This window comes from Girardinichthys multiradiatus, chromosome 1, assembly GCF_021462225.1.
Source record: "Girardinichthys multiradiatus isolate DD_20200921_A chromosome 1, DD_fGirMul_XY1, whole genome shotgun sequence".
NCBI lineage: Eukaryota > Metazoa > Chordata > Actinopteri > Cyprinodontiformes > Goodeidae > Girardinichthys > Girardinichthys multiradiatus.
In genome coordinates, this window is record NC_061794.1 from 36,484,700 (window position 1) to 36,491,223 (window position 6,524).

Consider the following 6,524-nt stretch of genomic DNA (forward strand, 5'->3'; position numbering starts at 1 on the left):
ACAAGTGTCTTATAGAATCACAAAAAAAGGCCTCATATCATGAGTTCAATGTTATGTTACAAAATCTGTTCTTTGCAACTGTTGTATTAATAATTACAAGAAGAATCCTCCATTATATAAAGTGAAAATGCTCTGACTACACTCTACTGCTAGTAAGATAAATATTGAAATATAGTAAAATAAATATTGAAACTGTGAAAAATACAACCTGTGCTTAAAAACTGCAAGCAAAACTATGTATACGCTAATTTAGTTGTCAGGAAATAAGCACAAAACACAAACTACATTATTTGTAGGTCTGTTGCAAGGAAACAAAAGTTGCTAATTGTATCCAATATTGTTTCAATGTGTGGCCAGTCCCTGTCTCTTTGACCTCTCTGTTGCATGGTGTTGATCCCAGCTGAAAGAGGAGCAAGGACACCTCCAAGACACATGTCTGTGCTCTCCCTTATATTTCTGTAGAAGCACATTACATCAGTTGCCATTCATGGAGTGTTGCTTCCAAGAATAAAGCTCTGAAGTATGCAAAGCTTTGTTGTAATGGATCAGCTCTCAAGTGAATTCATTCGACTATTGGTGTAGACTGTGTAAGCACCAATCAGACAGCCAGAGTCTGAGTGTTGAAAGCACACAGATTATTTGTCAGTGAGGAGAATTAATAATGCCTGGAGTATTTGGAGCTGTGAGTAATGGGCATGGAGATGGGCCATCAGAAAGCTCTGATGGGGATTTAAAGAGGAATTTATTACAGGGAATCCCCTATCAAACAGAGTTTTTCTTTAATGTCAGTGGGGGAACTTTTTGGTGATGTTTCCTTTGCTGTCTTATTTATAGAGTATTGTGGAAATCGTTTTTGTTTCTTTCATAGCTTTTAAATATTACAACAGAACAAAACTTAAGTAGTCTTTACAAGTCTTCAAATCAGCTAAATTAAATTGCAAAGAAGGATCACAAAACTAAACATTCCACTGTTCTTATTTTCAAACAAGAATTTTGCACAGGGAGACATAGTTTTGTAAAATGTCAGTACATCTAATGATTTATGTCCTCTGTATGTCGGGTAAACCTGCTTTACAGTGTTACATCAGTTCATTGAAATTGGTGGACATTATGGACAGGTCTTTTAATATCCTATCACAGTATTTCAATTGGATACTTTCAGAACTTTGACTAAGCTAGTGCAACACATAATTGACTTTTATTCAGTTGTTGCATGACCCAGTTTGAGGATGTGCTTATTACATTTTACGTTTTGTTTCTGCACATTGACCTACTTTTTAAACATTGGGCCATTTATTTGAGAGATAGAGAGGCTCTGATCAGAGATTTATGGTAGAATTTTTATCAATTTTGTTTGTAAAACGTGGCTTGCCCAAACAGATTTAAACTTTGATTTTTCTTTAATAAAGGGACATATAAAAACTATTTGATAATTGCTTATCCTAAGAGCAAAGGCAATGTCATACTCCATAAATGAGACAGCAGCAAGAGCTTTTAACAATATTGTTCCAAAGCTGACAGGTTGAAGCTCGAAAAACCAAAACAGAGCATGTTTTCTGTAATACATTCTGCTTTCCTGTTATCTGCTGAAAGTCATACTGTCTCACAGCCTAAATGAGCATATGCTTTGACAATAGTTTCTTTTTAAATTGCTTTTTACAACTTTTATATCTGTTCTGATTTAATTTTTAAACACCTCACTGATACTGAACAGAGATAACGTTCAGTGTTTTTACTGCAGTAACTACCTCTCTACTGTTGTTACAGTGACCTGATGAAGGTTCAGGTGCATTCACTCAATGAACACTCATCTGATTTTTGAGTTTCTGGTTGGCTGGTCACTAGTCATGACCGATGAAGCTGTAAAAATCAGCTTAGCTTTTGTTGCATCTTTGCCTTCATGTTATGTACATTCTCAAAAAGACAAAAAGGCAATCACATACTGGTGTATTTATCTTCAAACATTACTGCTGGGAAACTGAAGAAAAGAGATTGTTTAAATTTTGGAGTCTCATCAGCCATTTCTGGTAGGCTAAAATGATGTGTAATATTCTAATATATGTGCATAAATTGTTAATAACAAGTTGAATGTTGGGTTTTAATTATCTATAAGCCATAATTATCAAAATTACAACAAATAAATCTATAAAATATGAGTTTCACCTTCCAATTTTTGGAGCTGTACTTGTGTACCCTTACTCTCTAGCCTCTATAAAAGTCAATATAGAAACTATTCAGTGATTTATAGAAATCAGGATAACCTAATGTGTCACGTAATAGACCTATATTTTGAACAAAGCATGTTATATCTGAAACACATTAGCTGTAATTGTTAATTTTTTGCCCTCAACTGCACCATAGTAAACAGAAATATCAAACTACTGAGGAACAAAGTCTTTTTACAGTTGAGGCTTTGCCCAAAGAGCCATCTGCAATACAGAGAGACAAGCCTAGCTGTCTAGTTAGCACCTCAGCGGCAGCTCACTTTGGTTTGCCATGACTGGAATGAAAGCTATGCTGCATGACATTTTGTCAATACAAGGAAGGTTGGCTGAGGGAGGTTTATACCTAATCCAGCTGGTTTATGTGAGCTCAGGCCAATTCTAAAGTCTTTTAAGCCTATTGAATTAGAGGTGCTGCATGTGGAAGGACAAGCATGACAGGATGCTGGGACTATTTGGATGCAGAATTTTTGGATTGGGCTCATATATTCTATAGTTTTAAGGACAGAGATATCTAACCTGATATATTAATATATTATGTATATTCATACTGCATATTATCCAGCCCACGTAATAGATTGTTAATAATATCTAGTTGCATTGCTATTAAGGTCTGTTTTTCACTAAGGTACTTTGAAGGAAAATGTGCTCTGTGCTTTATACTGCCATAAGGACTATCACAACTTAGAGTCTTGTGTTTTTTATCATTTTAAAAAGTGGAAGCATATATGGTTATATGTTTAGGGTAATTGTTTTGCTTGGAATTGGCACTCCACCCTAGTTTCGAGTCTTTTGTAGCCTCCTACATGTTTGTTTTTTTGTCTTTTTCAAAGATTGCCCAATATTTATTTATTATTTGTCTTTCTTACAGTCAAGACCGACTGTGACCATGCTTACTGATGTAGATTCAGGGCGATGTGCAATGTAAGTTTTCCATCCCACACAATGTTTTGCATGTAGCCCAAAAGTTCAATGTTGGTCTCATGGCTTGTGGCAACCTTAATAGCCATTTTTTACATGTCTTTATTTCAACAATGCCAATGGTCATATCTGTTAAGTGCACATCCAACTGTTGTCATGTTAACAGATTATCCAACAGAGCTGCGGATCCCTGCATATCCTTTCAGAGTCAGCAAAGGCTTCTTGGCCCCTTTTCAAGTTAATGGTCTGCCTAGACTAAAAAATTCAGTTTTAGTCTCATCTGCCCAGAGCACCTTTTGTGTCCAGTCCATGGCTGTGGCAGAATTTCAATGTGACTTTTTATGGGTCTCTTTCAGTCATGGCTTTCTTCTTGCCACTCTTCTATAACAGCCAGAGGTATGAAGTGCACAGCTACAAGGGTTGGACAATGAAACTGCTCCAAGAAGTCCACTGAGATCTGCCCCAATCACCACTCTGTCACCTCCTAGGGTGACAGAGTCTATATATATATACAGGGGTTGGACAATGAAACTGAAACACCTGCCATTTTAGTGTGGGAGGTTTCAAGGCTAAATCGGACTAGCCTGGTAGCCAGTCTTCATTGATTGCACATTGGACCAGTAAGAGCAGAGTGTGAAGGTTCAATTAGCAGGGTAAGAGCACAGTTTTGCTCAAAATATTGAAATGCACACAACATTATGGGTGACACACCAGAGTTCAAAAGAGGACAAATTGTTGGTGCACGTCTTGCTGGCGCATCTGTGACCAAGACAGCAAGTCTTTATGATGTATCAAGAGCCACGGTATCCAGGGTAATGTCAGCATACCACCAAGAAGGACGAACCACATCCAACAGGATTAACTGTGGACGCAAGAGGAAGCTGTCTGAAAGGGATGTTCGGGTGCTAACCCGGATTGTATCCAAAAAAACATAAAACCATGGCTGCCCAAATCACGGCAGAATTAAATGTGCACCTCAACTCTCCTGTTTCCACCAGAACTGTCCGTCGGGAGCTCCACAGGGTCAATATACACGGCCAGGCTACTGTAGCCAAACCTTTGGTCACTCATGCCAATGCCAAATGTTGGTTTCAATGGTGCAAGGAGCACAAATCTTGGGCTGTGGACAATGTGAAACATGTATTGTTCTCTGATGAGTCCACCTTTACTGTTTTCCCCACATCCGAGAGAGTTATGGTGTGGAGAAGCCCCAAAGAAGCGTACCACCCAGACTGTTGCATGCCCAGAGTGAAGCATGGGGGTGGATCAGTGATGGTTTGGGCTGCCATATCATGGCATTCCCTTGGCCCAATACTTGTGCTAGATGGACGCGTCACTGCCAAAGACTACCGAACCATTCTTGAGGTCCATGTGCATCCAATGGTTCAAACATTGTATCCTGAAGGCGGTGCTGTGTATCAGGATGACAATGCACCAACACACACAGCAAGACTGGTGAAAGATTGGTTTGATAAACATGAAAGTGAAGTTGAACATCTCCCATGGCCTGCACAGTCACCAGATCTAAATATTATTGAGCCACTTTAGGGTGTTTTGGAGGAGCGAGTCAGGAAACGTTTTCCTCCACCAGTGTCACATAGTGACCTGGCCACTATCCTGCAAGAAGAATGGCTTAAAATCCCTCTGACCACTGTGCAGGACTTGTATATGTCATTCCCAAGATGAATTGACGCTGTATTTGCCGCAAAAGGAGGCCCTACACCATACTAATAAATTATTGTGGTCTAAAACCAGGTGTTTCAGTTTCATTGTCCAACCCCTGTAGTTGTTCTGTCAATCCCAAGTAAGCTGTGGCTACCTGCTGCCCTGTCAGCTTAGGCAGATGGCCATGTCTTGGTTTGCATTTGCGCCATAGTCTTTCCATTTGCAGATGATGGCCTAAATGCAAGAGCTTTATTTATTTATTTATTAATTATTTTTTTTAAATAGGCAAGCCTTATCAGGTTGCAGATACACTTCACAATTATATACTACTCTGTGTTGGTTTAGAAAAAAATATAGAAATTTGCGGTTGTAACGTGACACAATGTGAGCAACATGTTTATGTTGTTGAATAAATCTTATTCTATATCTACATATCTACATTTATGCTTAAGAAAGACTACGAAACAAATAACATTATGTGATGATTATGTTCTTAAGATACAATAATTAGGACGTATGTTTATTTTGTGCTGTTGAAAGTTAACATGTTCAGATTTATCCAGACCGTTCAAATCTTATAGGGACCATAGATGCATGTGCCCTTTTTAATGAGGATCTGATTGCTAAATGTTTCCCCAAACCGAAGCGATACGATTTGGTACTACTAAGAAGCATTTTAATTTGTGGAGATATGTCTACTAATGTGTCCAAAGAAAAAGTTTCCATGGAGAGAACATAACAGGAGTTAAACATTGTTACATCACATGAGGAACTTAGACAGGCAACTGTCAAAACAAAGGCTGTTTAATTTAGACACCAATGTTTATCACCTGCTGTCGTGGAACATATTTAGGTCAACTTAGAAAGCCTCATAAGCCCTGGGATCGTAAAAGTGTTGTGCATAAATGAAGGCCCCAAATCATTCAAACCATTCAAAAGAATGGGTCAAAAGGAGTCCTTTAGAATGCAGAACCTCATAACATCTTAAAGAAGACTGTTAAACCTTTCTACAAGCTGGTAATTTATTAGACCTACCCAGTTTTCACACCCTAATTCTGTTCTGTGATTCTTATTTATTGTAGAAATAAACATTGTTGTTGTCGTTAATTAATCCTGGAGTTTTGTTCATCTGAAATTCTGTTTAACTCACTTTAGGACTCTATTAGGACCAGATGCTTTCATTATGCTTTGATTGAAAATACCTTACAGTGGGGAGCAATTGCAGTTACTTCAAGCATGACTTTAAGTGTTTAAGTGTTCTGTTTACACTTCAAAGACAAAGTTATGCACAGTCTGAGTCCTAATGTATTTAATATTCTGATGCCTGACCTTCATCAATAACTCCTTGTTCTTCATTTGATCGACCCTTTCCAAAAACAAAACAGCATCAAAGCCTTTAGAGGAAGAGCCTGTACCACAGAAATGCCACAACCTTGATTACGTAATGTATCGTAACGTTAGAAGTACACTCCAGACAAACGGATTAGTGCCTTGTTAGCAACATGAGATATCCCATGGTATTCAAGCAACTGTGAAGTTTAGTAAAATAGGCAAACATTTTATTAAAACACATGTCAGCTTCATAAAAATGTGAAACTTCACTAGAAAGTAGGAGTTACTACGTAGCTGTAAACTCCAAACCGTCAGCAATAAGTTGGATTTTTTGAAAAACTGAAGTGGGATTTTGCTCCTCTGCAATTATTTCTGTATATTCAC